At 36.7% G+C, this 22234-nt stretch overlaps 1 protein-coding gene and 1 non-coding gene across 19 annotated transcripts in view; both read left to right on the forward strand.

Annotated features, from left to right (window-relative positions):
- The window catches only part of ERC2 (ELKS/RAB6-interacting/CAST family member 2), a 907956-nt gene that overhangs the window by 79412 nt on the left and 806310 nt on the right, over nucleotides 1–22234 (forward strand). The window lies entirely within an intron of this gene.
- Nucleotides 5545–5648, forward strand: LOC120606381 (U6 spliceosomal RNA). The gene has a single exon (XR_005653877.1). It is a non-coding gene; the product is annotated as a U6 spliceosomal RNA (small nuclear RNA).

Raw genomic sequence — 22234 nt, forward strand, 5'->3', positions numbered from 1 at the left:
CTTTTCTTGGTCAGTGATTGATAAACTAAAGTTCTAGACAGAAATTAATCACTGACATTATTTCGTTCTTATCCCCTCACTGGTGAGGGGAGTGTAGTCAATGGTGCACATTGAAAGCTGTGACTAGGCAACTTAGGTGGAGTGACACTGTGGCCTTAATCCAGGCGACATCAGGGAACTCAGCCTCTTGATCTTCATGGTGATCCTTCAATGGAAAATAATTTGCAGTGTTGGTATTTGGGAACCTAATTTAGCAATTTTTAGAATGTCTCCTATATATGAGATTGAAAGGTATTCAGGGTATCTTGTGGTCTGATGCTTCAGCTAGGTTCTCGTTTTAACATCTTTTGAGATGAGTTTAAGAGCCATCATCCTCATTTAACTGATGACAAAACTAAAGGGGTCAGTCTGACATAGCATGAGTCACATTTAGAAACCAAAGCAGGTGCTCTAAGTTCAGTGCTTTTCCTCTATGAGTCTTTGCCCACTGCTCTGTTAGACTGTCAGAGTCCAACCTTAAAGTGGATGGTCTTCTCTAAATTCGGAGAGGTCCTAATGAATATTACTTCCTGCTAATCTTGGATGTGACCTAGGCCCAAAGCAGTAGATTACATTCCATTGCATGATAATGCCACCTCTTCGTCAGGCCAGGTCAGTGAACTCTTGATTATGTTGCATGTGAACTAGTTGAATCTCGAAAACAAAATAATTTAATAATCTTCTTGATACTGAAAACGTTTCTTAATTTGTTCTTCTTATTTCCAAATAGCATGTATATAGATTGCCCCGATGACATATCATGCTGCCATTCTCCATTTTTTTTCCAATGGCAGAAATCGCTAATTAATCATGAGACTTTCCCACTAAACCTAGTTTTAGCTTTAGAATCCTAAACTCAGTGCACCAGCCAGCTAGCCACTACCATTTGCAGTCCTGTGTTGCTTTTCATTGTTAATATAGCTTATAACATTCTTGTTACTTAATCACTTAGGTTGGGGACAAAGGGAAGTGACCTTGAGTTAGTTTAGTTTGAAAAGCAAGCTATGAGAAGAAACTCATGAAATTCTATTTTTGGCATAGGAATAATAACATTATTAGAAACCCAGTGTTGAGTTGGTTGTAATTGTTTTCCCTGAAACTCAGTGGGAGGATTTCCAAAAAGTTGAGTGATAGATCTTTTGTGGAGGGTAAAATACACTTGGTGGAAAAACTGATGGAAAAGCTAATTAACGAATAATAATCAAGCCTTTATATCCTGTTGAGAGAGATTTTGAGAAAAAGATTATTATTTTTTCATTATAAGAACACTTTATTCCTTTCCTGAGTTCAACATGGCCATTTATTGTCGTGACTGTCACTAGTTTAGAATGGAAAAAGGAATTATTAACTGAGATGATTTTTCATTGTAAAAATTTCAGCCCTATTTTAGGCTCCCTTTCAGATCAGCTGTAGCTTTAACCACCAAAATTTAGCAACCTTTGTGAATGTGAAATTTTAGAGCTGTCGTTAGTTGTTGTTAACTTCCTATCTGATGGGTCTAGCCCTCCTAGGTCAGAGCAAGACATATTCCTGCAGGTTTCTTGTATGCTCTGAGCCTTTTTAAGCTGGAGAATGATATCTGTGAGTTCTCAGCCTGGGCTTCCTGATTTCTGGGATTGCCTTCCCAGCTGCAGAATCAAAGGGTAGATGGAGTGAGATGGGACCAGACAATGACATGATTCATTACCTCTGCTGTCTCTAGCTGAAGTCAGCTGAAGAAGCAACAGGCTAGCTCACATCAGAACACAGGCTCAACCTACTTTCTGGGATATCAATATTCCAATGGCACAGCCCCTGAGGTGGCACTAACAAGACCATCTGAGGTGGAATGTTTTCATTTTACTTGGAGGTAGCTTTTCTCATTCTCATGCCATTGTCATGAATTGTGGTACCTCTGTCAAGGTAACTGAATATTATGTATGTAGCTCTGGAGGTCATGAACACTGCTCAGTCAACTTCCTTCCATGTGTCTTACTCATGTGATTAAAAGGATACGGATTATTCTATGGTGATTAAAAGGATACGGATTATTCCATGGAGACCTGCTTTTTATCTGCACTTTACTCTCTTTCTCCATGAAATATGGCTCTCATCCCAAGGTCTGGCTGACTGGCAGGGTTTCTCTTGCATTTGTTAACTGAACTCCTTGATATATTTTCCTCTTCCCACATAATAGTTTTCCCCATGATCAATGCTTTCCACCTAACAGCTATTACTTAACTGGCTTATATTTTTGCTTTTTACCATTTATTTAGAGTGTGCTCAGACTAGAAAGTGAGCTATTCCTTGTTCATCCTTACAAAAAGAGTTCTAAAATATGTGCACTATAATTTTTGTGCTCTTTATCTCCAAATTCTATGAATATTCTACAGCCCCACAATTTTCATAAAGTTCTCTTCCTACCTGAATATCTCTTTAGACTCTGGAATTGTAATTAGTTTTGATTTTAAAGGTTGAACATTTCTTCTCTCTTGTATTTTTTATTCAGTTTCTAAATTTTGGGGGTTCCACCTATAAGGCATTGGGTGAGGTGCTGTTGGGGTTTAAAAATAAATGAAGGCTTACACTTCTTGTGGATGGATAGGGAAGATGAAATATGTACACAATTGCCATACAAAGTAGAAAATGATACAGACCAAAAAGTACAGTGTTGGTAGAATACTGTGAGTATGTAGACTAAGGAAAAGAATCATGGAAGGCCTTCTAGAGCAGGTGACATTGAAATAACCATGGGAAGTCTAGACTTTAAGCTCCTTGAGGGCAGAGTCTGTGGATTCTCTTGGATACCATTGTATGCTCAGGGCTGAACGTAGTCCTTAGTCCACAATGTATGCTCCACAAATACAAAAATGATAAGTTGGGATTTAGATATGTAAATGTAACAGTGAAAAAAATCTTAAAGGAAAAGAGTGGTGATAGGGAGGAATAGAATTGAAGATGAAAACAGGAATCATCTGTGAGAATCATATCTGTCTGCAAATGTATAAGATTTTCATCTGTTAATTCCAGCTTTCACTACACACCAAATTATTCTAGTCACAGTCAGAGAGCCTTGGTTGAAAATGAGAGCTAGAGACTGGAACGTGGGACTTGCTTTGTCCTCTTATCCAATTGTGTCTCTTTAGCATTAATGTCTGGATCATATACTTCTTGCAAGGACACTTTTAAAAAAGAAAGAGGTGATAAAAGAAAATAATATTCTTCTTTGGAATGGAATTATTAGCCTCTCCTTTGTTCAGGCAATAAGGAAAGCCCAACTAGAGAGGCTATAAAATCTCCTTGTCATCCTCAACGGCTTGGACGCATTCTCAGAGGCAATGGTGTTGTCATGGTGAAAGACTATTATCCCACACTTGCCTGTTTGTACATCTTAACATCCCTCAATTCCGGTTGTTTGTAGTCAAGCCTTATCTTCTTGGCTTGACTGTAAGTCTCAATTAGGTAAGTTCCAGACAGAGCCATTATCTGCTCCAGCTTGAGCCCCTGATGTGACTAGTGTAATGGCTGGCCCATTATAGTTCTTCAAAAATTATGGTACTAAATTAAAGCAAACCATGTCATTTATTTTGTTGTTGTGACATTTGTTTATAAATTGAGGCAGGAAAGTTTTGGTAGATACTATTTCTACCTAACAGCTGTTATTCACTTCCTTTCTTGATAACAGAAACTGATTTTGTTTGGATCAGCAATATATCCAAGTCCAGAAGATGAATCATGATTGATACAAACTAGTCAAGATAATGCTATTTCCTTTCATAAAGTTTTAATTTCCCAGCAACCCTTGTAGTTAGGGGTGATCATGTGTCATGTAACCTATGGACTACTGAGACCTAAGAGGAAATGACTGGAGGTAGGCTTCTAGAAAAGCTGATGCTTCCCCCTTTTCCCTTTCCTTCTGCTTTGAACATGGACATGATGCTTAGAGCTGAAGTCGCCATTTTGCTATGGTGATAGAAATAGAAAGAATGAAGAAAGAGTGAAAGAATCTGGATCTTGGATGGCATCGTTAAGTGGCACAGCTGATGCCAGCAACCAGCTAACTCTAGACTTTTTATTTTGTGAAGAAAAACAAAGACCTATTGGTTTTGACCAGTACTTTTCAATTTCTGTTGCTATCGAATTGAATTGGAGATGGTATAGTGAGGGGTGAATGGCTATGGCAGATCTCCTCTTTGTCTAATGTATATCTATGATAGGAGAACACTTGAAAGCATCCGAATCCCTCTCACAGGTGATTCTAGGCAACTCCTTGCATCAAAAAGGCTTCAGGCTCTGTTGTAACCTCTTTTATATGCTATTCATGTTAGACGAATGAGCTTCTGTTGTACCTATTATTTTACCTGGCCAAAATCTTAAATTACATACAGTGTTGTATTTAGTGTTTGCTTTATAATTAGCATTACATTGTATGTAATTCTCCATTTTTCACTGTGGTCTAGCAATTCATCATCTTTAATAGCAGTAGTTGTCTCCCAATCACAGTGGTTCCCTGTTCATTGGGGGAGCCAGTTATTAATGTTTGTATCTCCAGCATGGAAAACCAGTAGAGGTGGGGATCTGGACCAAGAGGTCCCAAGCCCCAGTTATCAGAATCACCTGGGGGAAATTTTAAAATATAGCAAAAAATAGGTAACAACTTTCACTTGTAGAGATTCTGATTTAGAGTGTCTAGGGTGGACCCTGTATTTTTAAAAGCTCTCCAGAAGATTTGGAAGAATTTCCAGTTTGGGTAGCTCTGGAGATCTTTGCACGTTCCAGTTCTTTCTATCAAAATAAACTAAGAGAAAGGTGTAATTAGAACTGATCTCTGTAAGCATTGTATCAGGAAAAAGAGTCAATGAAATCTAAGAGGTTTGAAGTGTTTCACTCTGAGTTAACTCTGGTTAATATTTAATTTCATCTAGAATATTCTGAAGTTGACATCATATTTTTTTGTTATTAAGTTTTGAGTCTCTCTTGATTTTCCATCTTTAGTCAGTCTCCTACCAAGTAATCTGAGGCTTCAAGGTATAGATGTAAGTGTTCACTTAAGTGTTTTCCTAATCATCTCCACTGGATCTCTAATTTTTATGTAGCTATGTTCACTCTTGAGAGATAGTTTGGAATCTTCTGTTTATTCATAATAAACAACCCTTTCCATTCCCTCTTTGTTTGTCCAGAACTGAGAAAACTTTGAGACCTTATATTTATCATTAGTTCATGATAGTTTCTCTTGAGGAAGGATCCAAGTTTATAGTGGATGCCCCAGGAAGCAAATTATCTCATACTCTATCTGATCTGTAGCTCAGGCCATTTAGCTTCAAATAAAGTTCTTATTTCTTCTATAGCAGTCTCATTCATGGCAGGTAGTTCACTAACCTTGGCACCTTTAGAGATTCCTCTTAAAGGTACCTAAATGCATGGCCAAAGAAAGCAAACCATTTAAAGTGTGTGTGTGTGTGTGTGTGTGTGTGTGTGTGTGTGTGTGTTTTTCTAACAACCCAAGCTTTAAAAAATGGAATGGCTGTTCGCTTTGGCAGCACATATACTAAATTGGAATGATACAGAGAAGATTAGCATTGCCTCTGCGCAAGGATGACACACAAATTCATGAAGCATTCTATATTTTTCAAAGGCTATAATAAGAGACAAAAAGGGCATTATATAATGATAAAGGGATTGATAAATCAAGAGGACATAACCCTAGTAAACATGTATGCACCCAACATAGGAGCACTTACATACATAATGCAAATGTTGACTGACATAAAAGGAGAGATCAATAGCAGGAGACGTTAACACCCCATTGACACCAATGGACAAATCTTCCAGGCAAAGAATCAACAAGGAAACAATGGGCCTAAAAGACACACTAAATCAGATGGATTTAATAGGTATTTTCAAAGCATTTTACTCCAAAGTAGCAAAATATACATTCTTCTCAAGTGCATATGGAACATTTTCAAGGATAGGCCACATGTTAGGACACAAATCAAGTCTCAATAAATTTAAGAAGATTGAAATCATATCAACCGTCTTCTCTGATCACAATGGTATGAAACTAGATATCAACTACAAGAAAAAAACTGGAAAATTCACAAACACATGTAGGCTAAATAACATGCTACTAAACAATGAATGGGTTAACAATGAAATCAAAGAAGAAATCAAAAGATACCTAGAGACAAATGAAAATGAAAACATGGCTCAAAATTTGGATGGCAAAAGCAGTCCTAAGAGGGACGTTCATAGCAATACAGGCCTACCTCAAGAAACAAGAAAAAGTACACATAAACACTCTACTCCTATGATTAAAAGAACTGGAAAAAGAATAGCAGACAAACCCAAAGTGAATAGAAGGAAGGAAATAATAAAGATCAGAGCGGAAATAAATGAAATAGAGTCTAGGAAAATAATACAAAAGATTAATGAAACCAAGAGCTGTTTCTTTGAAGGGATAAACAAAATTGACACACCCTTAGCCAGAGTCATCAAGGAAAAAGAGAAGACTCAAATAAAATCAGAAATGAAAGAGGAGAAATAACCATGGACTCCACAGAAATACAATGGATGGATCATAAGAAATACTATGAGCAGTTATATGCCAACAGATTGGACAATCTGGAAGAAATGGACACATTCCTAGAAACATACAATCTCCCAAGATTAAGTTGAGAAGAAACAGAAAATCTGAACCGACTGATTACCACCAATGAAATAGAATCAGTAATCAGAAACCTCACAAAAAACAAAAGTTCTGGACCATAGCTTCATAGGCGAGTTTTACCAAGTATTCAAAGAAGAATTATCACCTAGTTTTCTCAAACTATTTCAAAAAATTCAAGAAGAGGGAAGGCTTCGTAATGCCTTTTATGAGGCCACCATTAACTTGATTTCAAAACCAGACAAAGACATTACAAAAAAGAAAACTATAGGCTGATATCTCTTATGAACATTGATGCAGAAATCCTTAACAAAATATTAGCAAACCGAATTCAGCAATACATTAAAAATATCATACACCACGATCAAGTTGGATTTATTCTTGCGATGCAAGGTTGGTACAATATCTGTAAATCAATTAATGTGGTACATCATATTAACAAATCAAAAGATAAAAACCATATGATCATATCAATAGGTGCAGAAAAAGCGTTCGACAAAATTCAACATCCATTTTTATGATAAAAACTCTCTGCAAAGTGGGAATAGAGGGAACATACCTCAACATAATAAAGGCCATATATGACAAACCTACAGCTAACATCGTATTCAATGGGGAAAGGCTAAAAGCATTTTCCTTAAGATCAGGAACAAGACAAGGATGCCCACTTTTGCCACTCCTCTTCAACATTGTATTGGAACTCTTAGCCACAGCAATAAGACAAGAAAGAGACATAAAGGCATCTGAATTGGAAAGGAAGAAGTAAAACTCTTGTTATTTGCTGATGACATGATACTCTATATAGAGAACCCTAAAGTATCCACCAAAAAACTGTTAGAGCTGATCAATGAATTCAGTAAGTAGCAGGATACAAAATAAATATTCAGAAGTCAGTGGTATTTTTATACACCAACGATTAACTTTCAGAAAGAGAAATTAAGAAAACAATTTCATTTACAATTGTGCTGAAAAGTATAAAATACCTTGGAATCAAATTAACCAAGAAAGTAAAAGACCTGTTCTCAGAAAATTATAAGTCATTGAAAGAAATTGAAGAAGATACAAATAAATGGAAGCATATACCATGTTCATGGGTAAGAAGAATCAACAGCGTTAAAATGGCAATACTAACCAAAGCAATCTATAGATTCAGTGCATTCCCTATCAAAATACCAATGGCATTTTTCAGAAAGTTAGAACAAATAATTCTAAAATTTATATGGAGCCATAAAAAACCCCGAATAGCCACAGCAATCTTGAGAAAGAACAAAGTTGAAAGTATCATACTACCTGATATCAAACTATACTACAAGGCTACAGAAATCACAGCAGCATGGTACTGGCATAAAAACAGATACATTGATCAATGGAACAGAATAGAGAGCCCAGAATTAAATCCATGCCTATACACTCACTTAGTATGTGACAAAGGAGGTTAGATTATACAATGGGGTAAATACAGTCTCTTCAATAAATGGTGCTGGGAAAATTGGACAGATATATGCAAAAAAAGAAGCTGGACCACCTTACAGCATATACAGGAATAGACTCAAAATGTATTAAAGACTTAAATGTAAGACTCAAAACCATAAAACTTCTAGAAGAAAACATAAACAGTAAACTCTCTGATATTGCTAACAGGAGTTTCTTTTCAGATATATCTCCTTGGGCGAGGGAAACAAAAGAAAAAATGAATAAATGGAACTACATCACACTAAAAAGTTTTTGTACAGCAAAGGAAACCATCAACAAAACAAAAAGAAAGCCAACTGTTTGGGAGAAGATGTTGGCTAATGATATGTCTGATAAGAGGTTAATATCCAAAATATATAAAGAACGTATACAACTCAACAACAGCAAAAAAATCCAATTAAAAAATGGGCAGAAGAACTGAATAGATACTTCTCTAAAGAGGAAATACAGATGGCTAATAGACATAGGAAAAGACATTCAAGGCCATTAATCCTCAGAGAAATGCAAATTAAAACCACAATGAGATATCATCTGACACTTGTCAGAATGGCTATCATCGATAAATTAGATAACAAGTTTTGACGAGTATGTGGAGAAAAGAGAATCCTCACACATTGTTGATGGGATTGCAAATTGCTGTAGGCTTTATGGAAAACAGTATGGAGGTTTCTCAAAAAATTAAAAATAGATATAGCTTTTGACTCAGCAATTGCAGTTCTGGGTATTTATCTAAAGAAAAGCAAAACAATAATTTGTAAAGATCTATGCACCCCAATATTCATGGCAGCACAATTTACAGTACACAAGATGGAAGCCACTTAAATGCCTATCAACAGATGATTGGCTAAAGAAATTATGGTTCATATATACAATGGAATATTGCTCAATCATTAAAAAAAGGAAATCCTACTATTTGCAACGACATGGATGGACCTAGCGGTTATTATGTTGAGTAAAATAAGTCAGAGAACGATAAATACCATATGATTTCACTTATATGTGGAATCTAAAGAACAAATAGAACAAACTAATTAAAAACAGTGGACAATTTGGTGTTGGATGGAGGGGAGGAGGGTTGGAGGCTTGGAGAAAGGGGTGAAGGGTTAAGGAAGTACAAATTAGTAGTTGATAGTTGGTCACAGAGATAGGGAGCATGGCATAGGGAATGTTGTTAGCATAAATATGATGGCTATGTGAAGGGCCAGAGAGGGAGGGAGCAATTGGGGGTATCGTTTTATGAACTATAGAGATGTCTAACCAATGTACTGTATACTTGAAACTAATTTAAATAAATACATTTAAAAAAATGGAATGGGATTCCTCTGAAAGTAGTGAGTCTTCTATCACAATAGTTGAAATAACAACGCGAAGATTTTTGTGTAAAGATTTCAGTGTTACAGAAATGATTGCTCATGTAACCTGTAGAGCTTTTATAAAGTACACATTATATTGATTCTTTTATTCACTGGTTGCTCAACTCTGGTGCATTTAGGTTATTCTTTGCTTATGCAGAGTGGACTCAGGGTGTTGTGTAGAAAGACTTTGGCTGGGTTTTGCAGTCACAGATAACTATATACTTAATAAGGACCTTAGATATTCTCTGGCTAGAAACAAGCCCTCATACATATGATCAAATAATTTTTTGCAAGAGTGCTAAGATCATTTATGGGGGGAAAGAACAGGCTTTACAACCAATAGTGCTGGCAAAATTGGATGTTCATATGAAAAAGAATGAAATAGGACCCTTACCTTATACTGTATAAAAAGTTAAAATGGATCAAAGACATAAGAGCTAAAGCTATAAAACACTTAAGACATAGGGGAAAATCTTGACATTGGATTTGAGAATGGTTTATTAAACAGGACACCAAAAGCATAGGCAACAAAAGAAAAAAATAGGTAAATTGAACTATATCAGAATTAAAAACTTCAGTACATCGAAGGATACCATCAAGTTAGTGAAAAGGCAACCATGGAATGAGAGAAAATGATTGCAAATCTGATAAGGGATAATATCTAGAATAGATAAAGAAGTCTTATAATTCACCAAGAAAAAACCAAGCAATCTGATTAAAAAATGGGTGAAGGACTTGAATAGATAATTCTGTAAAGAAGAAATACAAGTGGCCAATAAGTATATGAAAAGATGCTAAACACCCACTAATCATTAGGGGCATTCAAATCAAAACCATAATGATATGGCCTCACACCCATTAGGATGGCTATTATATATATAAAAAAAACACATACCTGAAAATAAGCAGTATATGGATAAATTGGAATTCTTGTACATTGTTAGAAAGAATGTAAAATGATACTGCTGCCATAAAATAACAGTATGATGGTTACTCACAAACAGAGAATTACTATATGTTCTAGCAATTCCCTTCTGGACATATACCCTAAAAAATTGGAAGCAGGGACTCAAACAGATATTTGAACAGTAATGTTCATAGCAGCATTATTATAGTAGCCAAAATGTAGAAGTAACCTTAATGTCCATTGACAGGTGAATGGATAAATAAATTGTATATACATACAATGGAATTTTATTCAGCCTTAGAAAGGAAGGAAATTCTGACATACTACAACATGAATGAACCTTGAGGACATACTAAGTGAAATAAATCAGTCACAAAAGGACTAATACTGCATGATTCCACTTACATGAGATACCCAGAGTAGTCAAAATCATGGAAACAGAAAGTAGCATGGTGGCTTCCAGGGACTGGGAGGATGGAGGTATGGGGAATTATACTTTAATGGGCATGGAGTTTCAGTTTGGGAAGATGAAAAAAGTTCTGGAGTTGGATGTTGGTGACGGTTGCATGATAATGAGAATGTACTTAATGCTGTTGGACTGTATACTTAAAATGGTAATTTTTTTGTTATGTTTTATCACAGTAAAAACAAAAAAGAAACAAGGTACATGACAGATGAGATTAACTTTCTAGTCCTTAGATGTGTGTGATTTGGTGCTTGCTCTCACATAGCTATTCATTCAGCACACTTTATTGAGTATACACTATGTGCCAGGCACTCTTGTAGATGTTGGGAATATAAAAGGAACAAAACAAAACTCTTGCCTTCTTGGTACATATGTGCTAGTGGAGCGGCCAGACAATAAACAACAAGAACAACAAAGTAGAATATATCAGATGTGAGACAGAGAGTAGTGGCATGAGAAGAATAAAACAGGATTAGAGTAAAAGATTTGAGATCACAGAGGGCTTTGTTGTCCATTTTAGGGACTTGGGTTTTGCTCTATATGAAATTCCATTGGAGGGTTTTTTTTTAAAATAAAAGAGTGATGGGATGTTTTAACAGAATTTCTCTGGTTGTCATCTTGAGAACAGACCATAGCAGGAAACCTGGAACAAGTGCTCTAATATGGGTGAGAGAGGTTGATAACTTGATCAGGATGGTAGCAGTGATATGGTGGGAAGTGGTCAGATTCTGGATATATTTGATTTTAAAACTCAATAGATTTACCATTGGATTGGATGGGAGATGGGAGAAGAAAAGAAAAATTGAGAATAATTCTAAGATTTGGGGCTTGGACATTCACTGAGGGGGATGTTTTAGGGGAGCAGGTGTGAAGGGATGGAGCTGTCATTTACTGAGAGGGATGCTTTAGAGGAGCAGGTTTGGAAGGTGAAGCTGGGGATTTTGTTTTGGCCATCTGAAGCTTGGGATGTTTGTCTATTAGACATCCAAGTGGAGATGATTACTCAGTTGACTCTGCAAGTTTGGAATTCAGGGGAGAGACATACAGACTAAAGATAGAATTTTGGGACTGATCAGTAGAAGTCTGGATCAGATCAACAAGAGAGTATAATATAAAGTATACAGTATAAATAGAGAAGAGAGGATGGCCAAGGACTAATCCCTGGGATATCCTAACATTAAGAGGTCAAGTAGATGAGGTGGAATGAAGCAAGAGGGTATAATATACTTGAAGTAAAGAAAAGCATTCACAGGCAGGGCATAATCAGTTGTTTCAAATGCTACAGATAGGTAATATGAAAACTGAAAATTGACCATTGAACTTATAAAGGTCACTGATGACCTCAATATGGCTTAATACTCTTTTGGAGAATAATGGAGGAAAAGCTTGATTCTAATTGAAGGTCATAGCCAAGGCAACTTTTTCAAGAAGTTTTTTTTTGAGAAGGAAAATGGATAGTAGGTGGAGGAGGAAGTAGGGTCAAGAGAGTGTTTCTAGAGACATGAGAATATATTTGCTGCTGGACATGACATGGTAGTTGTGTCTTGGAGTAGGAGAGAGGGGATAGGATTTTGTACAGAAGAAGAGGGGCTACCATAGACAGACATGTGGACAGGGCATCCGGAGTTACAGAGGTAGTAGGGTATCTGGGCACAGATGCAAGTTTGCAGGTGGTGGTAGGTCAAGGAAGTTCTCTCTGCAGCTTCCATTTTCTGGATGAAATGAGTAGGAAAGCCATTAGCTGAAAGTGAGAATGTGGGAAGGAGTTGCTAGAACTTTGAAGGAGAAAGTATGAAGTATTTGCTAAGGAGCTGAGGAAGGTGAATGGATTAAGGCAAGAAAGGGGAGCTATCCTCCTTGAAATTGAAGATATAGATGTTCTTTGTAATTGAGGACCCTGGATTGCAGAATGCACAGTGAAGGAATTTTGAGAGTTTGAGAGAGGAGAGAGATGTATTCTGAGAGGGTATACAGAGCTGTGGGATAATCAGTCTTGCATAAGTTCTCAGGTAAGTTTGGCAGTTTTCTTTCCTTTGTTTCCTTCTTTTCTTTTCCTTTCTTAATTTTTTCCTCTCCTCCCTTCATCTGCCCTTTCTCCTCCCCACCTTTTCTTCTCTCCCCTGCCCAACTCGGCCCTTTTGGGCACTAAGAGGAATCTGCTATTAAATTTATTTTCTAACATCAATCAACACATTAAAAAAAAGTAGTGTGAATATAAATGCTCTTTTCTTCATTAGGATGGGGTAAGAGAAATCATATAATTAAACAAATCATATAGTTCTACATATATTCATGATGAGGTGGTTAGAAGAGATTCCCATATTTTTCCTCAAAAAAAAAAAAAATTTCCCATGAGCCACATTGGAATAATGACTTGTTTTAAGTGTGAGAGTAATGGAATTTTCCTTGGCATAGTCAAATCAAATAATGCAGAACTTTCTACATGGTGCTCGAAAGGTGCTTCCTTATTTATCAGTTGTATTTAGTTAAGCTTTTCTGATTTTCTCTCTTTTTAGCCTTGGGGATTAATGGTTAAGAAACAGAAAGAAATTGACACACATGGAAGTGTTTTTCTTTTCTTCCTCTGTTTTCCCAGTTTCTAAGAGGTTTCAGAAAGATTGTAGGTGTAAATTGGCCTAGTTTGATAATTATCATTTAAAATAATTTTGAATTGTTTAACAGACAGGTTATAAGTAATTTTCACATACTGAAATAGAACACAATAATTAGCTTCTGTTTCCCATGTGTTTAATATTTCAAGAACAAATTTACAACTTGTAGCAGATTGAACTTTAGCTCTGTTTGAGTTTACATTTTTAGTCACATCTCACTTTACATCAAAGGTGATAGCCTGATAGATTAAATTCCTTATAAAAACATATTTGTGGCTTTTAGTTGCAGTTGGTTAGACATTTGTATTAAGAACACGAGGACACACTATAAGTATATATTCAGGCTTTAAACATTTATTTGTTTATTCATACCATGCCAGTTTCTTGAAAGGTGATTAATCATGAAAATATGGGTACATACAGAGCTAAAAGAGCCTGAGATAAAAGGGGAAGCTAAAGGTGATTGTGGCAGGAGAACTTCTCAGCAGTGATCTCTGTAGCTGAAGTTTTGTTTCTGTTCTTCTCTGGGATCAGGTGAGGTAGGAGGAAAGCATACAATTTTGTGCATGAATCAAGAGAAAACTGGGGAACTTGTATTGACCAGCAGTAAAAATATGGTTTAGAATCAGACAAATCTGGATTCCTTGCAGTCCTAGCTCTTTCATTTATTAGCAGTGGGACCTCAGGTCAGCTGCCCAGCCAGACCCTCAGTTTTCTCATCTGTAAAGTGAGGGCAATAATATTACTTCCTGTAGGGCTGCTGTGAAGAATATATGAGATAATGTATGTGAGACGCTTAGTACAGAAGTTCTCAACTAGGGGAAATTTTACCTCCCAGGGGGGACATATGGCAATATCTGAAGACATTTTTGATTGACATATCTGGTAGGAGTAGAGGGCTGTTACTGTTATCTAGTGGATAGAAGCCAGAGATGTTGCTAAACATCCTATGACATTCTGGATGACTCCTACATCCCTTGGTTAGCTCCAAGTGTCGGTAGTGCTGGGGCTGAGAAACCCTAACTTTAGCACAATGTCTGGCCCAGAGCAAAGGCTCCAAAAATGTTAGTTCTTATCATCATCATTGTCATCGTTGTCATTGTCATCAGGATCATTATCAATTGTTGACAGAAAAATTTTCAGTTCGTTGCCAATTCTTTTCTTTTCCTTGAACATGTTTCTTGCTCTTTTCCCTTCTTTACCTTGTCAGTGAATTTATTTCTGTACCACAAGCCTAGATTTCTGTTTCAGCCTTTTCAAATACTTCCCTGATTTTTTTCTGATATGCATATTCACATGAGATTTCTTAGCCATTTATCTCCTGTCCTTCTTTTACTCCCTATTGTTGAGTAAGTGTGGTGGCTAAGAGTGTGTGTTCTAGAGTGAGCCTGCTTTGGTCGAAATCCAAGCACCACCACCTGCTAGAAGTGTGCTCCAGGCAGATTAATTAATTTTCTGTGTCTCAGTTTTCTCATTTGTAAATTGGAGATTATGTTATATCTTCTCATAGGGTTGTTGTGAGCCTTAAGGGAAATGAGGTATTGAAAGCTCTTGATTCAATGGTTGGCACAATGAAGGTGCTCAGTATATATTATTTCATGAGTTAATAGAATCTGCACCAGGTTATTTTGCTTTTCATTTCTATGTAGTTGGACTTCAGTTTAAATTGATAAGTAATAAAGGGCACAAAAAGGTCTTTACTGAGTAATCCCATAGAAGTGCATTAATTCTGCACTTCTCCAATATAATATGGTAGCCAGGAGTCACATGTAGCTATTGAGCATTTGAAATGTAGGCCGTCCAAATTGAAATGTACTTTAAATGTGACATGCACGTGGAATTTAAAAGAGTGAGTACAAAAAAAAGATTGTAAAAGTATCTCAGCAAATTTTAATATTTATTACATGTTAAAATATTTTTTATATAATGGGTTAGATGAAATGTTTTATTGAAATTAATTTTACCTGTTCGTTTTTACATTTTTAAAATGTAGCTACTAGAAAAATGTAAAATTATGTGCATAGCTCGCATTACATTTCCATTAGACTGTGCTAGGTTAACTTAAGAGGCGAGGCTTCTCGAATGGAGGTGTGTCTGCCAGAATCAGAGTGCCCTGTTGCAGTGGAGGTGTCCCATAACTGTTACTGGCACACTGTGGGTATAATCGTGATTAGGCAGGAATGGCAGCTTGTTTCGGAGCCTAATTCATCTGGCTTACTTGGAAAAGTTCTAAACTAGAGACATTTGGATGATAGTGAGCTCTCTTTGGAACTTGGAAGAAATGCTTTCTATTTGTATAAATGTAGAGTACAGCTGGAGAAAAGTTTCAGGTGGCTGCTTTTGTTCCAAAATAGAAGATATTGAACTTCTGGGAGAGTTGCTGTTCTTTGCTGCTTTTGTAATCTACTCCAGTGATTCATGATAAAAATGTGAAGTTTATACACACACATACAAAATCTCTTTCTACTTTATTGACTGCATTTGGAGGTAATCTTGTATTGTAGGTTGGATGCTCTAGTGCATTTTAAAAGACTGGTTGGAGCTAATATATTGCGCAATTCAAATATCTTCATGTGGTTATTTTGAATACAAAATATTCTCCCACTTGATACCTTTTAAGGGACGTAAGGTATGATGTGGTTCATTCTATTTAAAGATGAAAATCAATGGTAGCTATATGTATAATATTGCTCTATCGGTGTCGATCTCTTAATTTGTATTTGAAAGTTTCTACATGGTGCTTAAGAATTCATTGTCAGGTTGAAAAATCAACAAGTGAGATGATGATCTATTATAAATAAGTCTTTGAATTTAGAAAGTTATGACGATAATCTCAAGATTATAAAATTGTAAGAGCAAATTGCATAGGGTAAAAAAAGTTTGCCTTATGATGGTCTCTGGTATTTCTGCATTAAAGACATTGTGGAAAATGGAGACAAATTTATCAAATCAAATAAAAAAGATTATATTCTTCGATTTAGTGGTTACAATGTTTTAGTTATGTTTGGATGCATTCCTTTCTGCTCTTATTTTCTATGCATATTTCCTGGGATCGTGTTTTGCTCGTTTGGCAATTATATTAAATTCTTACCATTTGTCAGGCACTGTAGTAGACACTGAGGATACAGTGGTGACTGAGACTGACATTGTCCTACCACTATAATGGGAGAGGCTAGACAGTAAACAGTTCATTTGCAGTTGAGCATCTTAAGGGATTTGATGGGGTGGGGACAGAGACAGAGTGTTGTGCAGCACTGAAAAACCCTTATAATCATGTGCATCTTCTAGGGGAAGCCAACTGACCTACTGCCTCCTGAATGATATTTTAGAAACAGCCTCCTATTTACTGTAACTTCTTTATTTACTGTACTTTTCTGCTATTCTGCTCCACTCTTACATCTAGCCCACTGGCAAAAGAGGGATGTTCTTTCTCATCATTTCTTTTCTGGGAGCAAGTGAGAGTCTCTGTTGAATAGTTGGAACCAGCTCAGCCTTACCTGTTGGGAGGGATGGTTTTCATTTGTAATATCAATGTAACCACATCAAAACTTCTGGACCTTGGCAATGAATGCCACATAATGTTTCTTTTGTTAGAAATAAGAGAATTTTGAAAAAAAATTAGGTGGGTAGTTTCTCTTTTAGTATCTGTATTAGTCTATCTATTGCTACATAACAAAATTTCCCCAAACTTAGTGGCTTTAAACAATGATATTTATTTTCTCACACTTTCTGTGGGTCAGGAATCTGAGAGCAGTCTAGCTGGTTCCTCTGGCTCAGGGTCTCTAACAAGTTGTAATCAATGTGCCAGCTGGGGCTGCAATCTCATCTGATGGTTTGACTAGGGGAAGATCTGCTTTCAAGCTCATCCATGAGATTGTTGGTGGGATTCAGTTCCTTGAAGGCTATTGGACTGAGGGCTTCAATTCCTCATTGGCTGTTGTTAGAGACTGTCCTCAGTTCTTTGCCTTTTGGGCCTCTCCACAGGGCAGTCCACACATGACAGATGATTTCCCTCTGAGTGATTGTATAACAGAGAGCAAGAAAGAGAAATGGTGCAAACAAGGCAGAAGTCGCAGTCTTTAATAATCTAATCTCAGAAGTGACATCCCATCCCTTTTGCTATATGCTGTTTAATAGAAGCAAGTTGCTAGGTCACTCAATGGCAGGGAATTACACAAGGGCATGCATATTAGGAAGTGAGGATCACTGGAAAGAAACCATTTTAAAAGCTGTCTATCACAGCTTCCTTAATGGTTCTCTCCCAACTGGTATTCCTCATTGTAAGTTCCTCTACTTTTATTGTCATTAGTGGATTGGCTTCCATCAATAGCCTGTAAACCTAGCAGCAGGTACCATGTCTGTCTTGTCTAGAGCTGTGTCCTCAAGGCTTATATCTGTGGCACAAAGTTATGTTCAGTACATATTTTTCTTCCTCCTGCTGCTGGGTCTCCTAAACCTACCCTGTTTGCCCACCCCAACTGAGGACCCTTGACCCTAGACCTAATTCTTGCCTCTCTTCTCATCCCTTCAGACTCCAAGTGTTGAGAACTCTTTTGGCCCCAGAGCTCACTTCCCCTTGCCTCCATTCTCCCTTCTCTGCTCCCTCCCACACCTACTTCTGTCTTCAGGGCCCTGGCCTCATTCCAGGAAGAGAGTTTGGAGTCTCTTTCCCAGAGAGAAAGATTTTAGTGAGAGATTACTATGTAAATTTTCCTTGTTATGAGCAGATATGACCTGGTAACCTTGGGAGCATCTTGGGTCCCCTCTCTTGATGCAAGTACCAAGGAAGAACATACAAAGGTGGCTGGTCTCATCCATTCCAAAAAAGATAGAATATGAAGGTAAACTTCCTAGACACTGAATGAATGCTCATTTAGATTCTGAGGTTTCACACTCAGTGGTAGATATCGTTACATTGAAACTGACAGTTCAGCATTAAATAAAAGAGATAACCAAGACTAGTCATTTTCAAAAGAAATGTAGAAATAGGAACTTTTCTTAATTTGTTGTTGTTCATGACCTTTGCTCTGTTATTATCGATTTCTTACTCTTCATGTTCAGCTTCCCAGTTGAATTTTACTTTTCTCTCCTGCCTCCTGTCCCACATAAGCCTTTTTAAGAAGGCATATAATAGTAGGGTACTAATAGCAGGGACTGTGGACTTAGACTGCTTAGCTCTACAACTTACCAGTTTCATGACCTTTGGCAAATTACTTAACCTCTGTTTCCTTATCTGTAAAGCGGAGGTAATGATAGAAGCAACCTTTAAGGTTGAGGAGAGGAATAAATGAAATGATATACTCTAAGCACTTTACACATGGCCTGGCATACAGTAAGCATTTAATAAGTATTAGCTGTATTTATGGTATGAAAACAAATACTGGATGACCTCTCTGCACTGAGGTGGGAATGCAGGTATGAACTTGACCAAGGATGTGATCATAAAAAAAACAAACTGGGCGGTTTTGCTTTAGACCAGTGGTCAGCAAACTAGGACCCAAGGGTCAAGTCAGTTCCACCTCCCGTTTTCATATAATCTATAAGCAAGGATGCATTTTCATTTTTAAATGGTTGAAAAAAAAATCCAAAGAATAATATTTCAGAGCACATGAAAAACAAATGTTTATCAAATAAATTAAAAACAAAATTTAAAAATATAAAATTATTTTAAAATAAAGTTTGTACAATAGCCACATTCATTCATTTAAGCATTGTCCCTGACTGCTTTCATGCTACAATGGCAGAGCTGAGTAGTTGTGACAGAGACTATCTGAGTGGTAAAGACTAAAATATTTACTATTTAGCCCTTTACAAAAGTTTGCCAACCCTTGCTTTAGACCATAAAACTGTTGTCTATTTTTGGAACAAAGTTGGGAGGATTGGGGATGGTAAGATGGGGAAGCTGAAAAGCTTTACAGCTAATCTTCCCTGTTGAGTCTTAAGTATGCATTCATGATATGGTGATGCCCTAGATTATTCACATCCTATATTCAAATTTAGGAAGTAGCACATCCTGAAGTTGCATAGACTAAAAAACTTTCAAATTCTCTTCTCTTTTTAGTTTATAGAAATTGACTCTGTATAAAAATAGCAAGGTATTGAATCTACTTTTTCTGAAATAACACAAATATTAGTATGATAGATATTTTTTGGTTAATATCAGCCTGGCTTCTATGTAATTTTATGGGATCATTATGATTAAAATATATTAGTTACATTTTCACTGATATTAGGCTGAAAATGCTGATGAAGTACTAGCCTGGTGTATAAAATAGATTGTTACATACATGAAATTACTTTAGTGGTTATCATCTTAAATAGTTTGGAAGACAATTGCTGACACAAAGTCAATTTTAAAACCACAGTAAAATGAAACACTAAAGGGAATTTATATTCAATATTTGTCAAAGTGCTATACAAGTATCTAATTAGAATTCTCATAATATTAATAGCTGACTTGATATAAATTAGAATTTAGTTTTCAGTTGTTGAGTAATGATAAATTTTCTTTTCCTTGTATACATTTGTTTTTCTTCATGTTAAACTATCATGCCTGAATTGCTAAAGTGTGTTCAGTCAAATATGAGATACATGTAGCCCCGTAAATTAGAGGTTAATAGAGCAGGTTGAGAGGTTTAACAGACTATAGCTGGGTTCTAGCTCCTGTTCTGCTGTGTGACCTTGCTCCAATTTAGGTTCAGTTTCCTCATCTGAACAATGAGTTCATTAATAGAACTTGTGTCACCAAGCTATTGTGAGGATTAAGTGAGAAAAAAACATGTGAAGTACTTGGTAATAGTGCCTGGAACAGTGAAAGCTTATTGAGTGTTAGATATGTTATGATATAATTAGTCTTAGCGATGTTATTTAATCTTGATAATGTTAATCAATTTAATTTAGATGTCCTGCCATCAGTGGGCAGGTGAGAATATTATTGGTCCCATCTTCTTGGAGCCATGCTGCAGCTTGTAGCTTGTACAGTTCTCAGAATTTGAAAGCTTGGAACACCTAACTACAGAACTCTTTAGCCAATTTCCTTGCGGGTAACTCTCTTACCCATCAAAAGCATCATATTCTTCACATTTTGGAACTCTTGCCAAAGCCCCATAGGTCCATATAAGTTCCTCCCCAGGGCAGAGGGTCAGGTGGCATGGAAACTCCTTAATGCCTTTCTAGTTTTCTCAAGCCATAGTGTACACAGAAAAAGGTAATGTTTCCTTGCCTCTTTAGAGTGACCCGATGAGGTTGCTCAGAGCTAGAGCTGCCTGGTTGGGGTGATGGTATGGGAATATGTAGTGTGGAAATAAATGAAATTCACCCATATGAGAACAAACAGAGGCTATTTATTGAGCTCGCTATAACAAGGAAGGCAGCCACAATCACTTGCATTTGACAGAAACTCTTAGAGGCAGTTGGTGGAGTGGGAAAGCGCTATGGTGAAAAAAAGGGGAGCCTTCAGTTATATATGATTTGATTGGGGGATTTTGGCATGGGGAAGCTGCAAGCAGGCTAACTAGAAGCAAGGCATCTTATATGATTGATTTTAGGGAGAAAATTTGGCTTCCTCTGGTCGATCCTGAGTTAGAAACAGGGACAAAAAATAGGGAAGCATGCAGTCATTGACCAAATCCTGACTGTTGTAGTAGAGTTTTTTGGATCAGAGTTCTATTGTCATGGCCATGTCCATTTGTGTATTCAGTTTCTCAGTGCTCAGTGCTCTTTCCATCATTCTTTTGCTTGTGAGTGGTTGATCAACCCAGGAAAGGCTAGAGATTATTATCCAGTTGTTTCCATAGTCAACTGTACCTCTAGATCTTCTTGAACTTTTTGCTTTTGTATTATTAGGGCAGTCATTTGGTCACTGTGACAAAAATGAGGACAATTAATAGTCTCTACAAGTTGTTTCAGAAGCAGGAACACCAAATGTTCAATCGTGGCCAAGAGAGCACATTCCATAGGCCATGAGGATTAACCTTGGAAAGCCAACTCATTGTTTCCTTAAAGCAATGTTTAGCCTATTCTACTTTCCTATTTCATTGATCTAAGTACAGCAAGCAGTATTAGCAATGGCACAGACACCACCATGACTAGCCAACAAGAAGTCTAGAGCAAAGCTATTGTCTATCACTCTTTGTGCCAATGAGTTAAGACTGATGCGTATTTATTTAGAGTAGAAGTGGTATTATTAATAACTCATGCCAGTGTTAGTCATTAATTTCTTACAGATGTTCCCAATGATGGGAATCTTACAAATAGAAACATTGCTCTGATTGTTTGTATAAACAGTGAGTCAGTCATTTTCCTAGGTAAAGTGCCTGAATAAGGGTAGCCTTATTTTAGAGCTCACATCCAGCCTTGGTGATTTACAGAATTAAGAGTGTTTGTGCATGGACAAGTTTTGGAATATTATTCCTAAAGTGCTTGAGGTATTAGTCTGAGGCAAATAGAGTCAGGCATCTTGGCTATAAAACTAGTAGTATCTAGTAGGTGCTCGTGGAGTTACTGGACAAAAGGAGTTGTTCATTACATGGAATCAGAACCAAAGCATTAAAATTAGATTGGTTACATATTTTAATCTCTAAGAGTGTCCTTCAGGTTGCAAATATTCGGACCATTACTCTAAGAACTTTGTTAAATTCAAATGTGAAATTACCTAGGCTATGAACAACAGATTGTAATAATTAGTTTTTTTTTTTTCTGGGAGAGAGGGTCATTAGCAAAGTCACAGACTGGTTTATT

Source organism: Pteropus medius, unplaced genomic scaffold (assembly GCF_902729225.1).
Source record: "Pteropus medius unplaced genomic scaffold, Ma_sr-lr_union100, whole genome shotgun sequence".
Taxonomy (NCBI): domain Eukaryota; kingdom Metazoa; phylum Chordata; class Mammalia; order Chiroptera; family Pteropodidae; genus Pteropus; species Pteropus medius.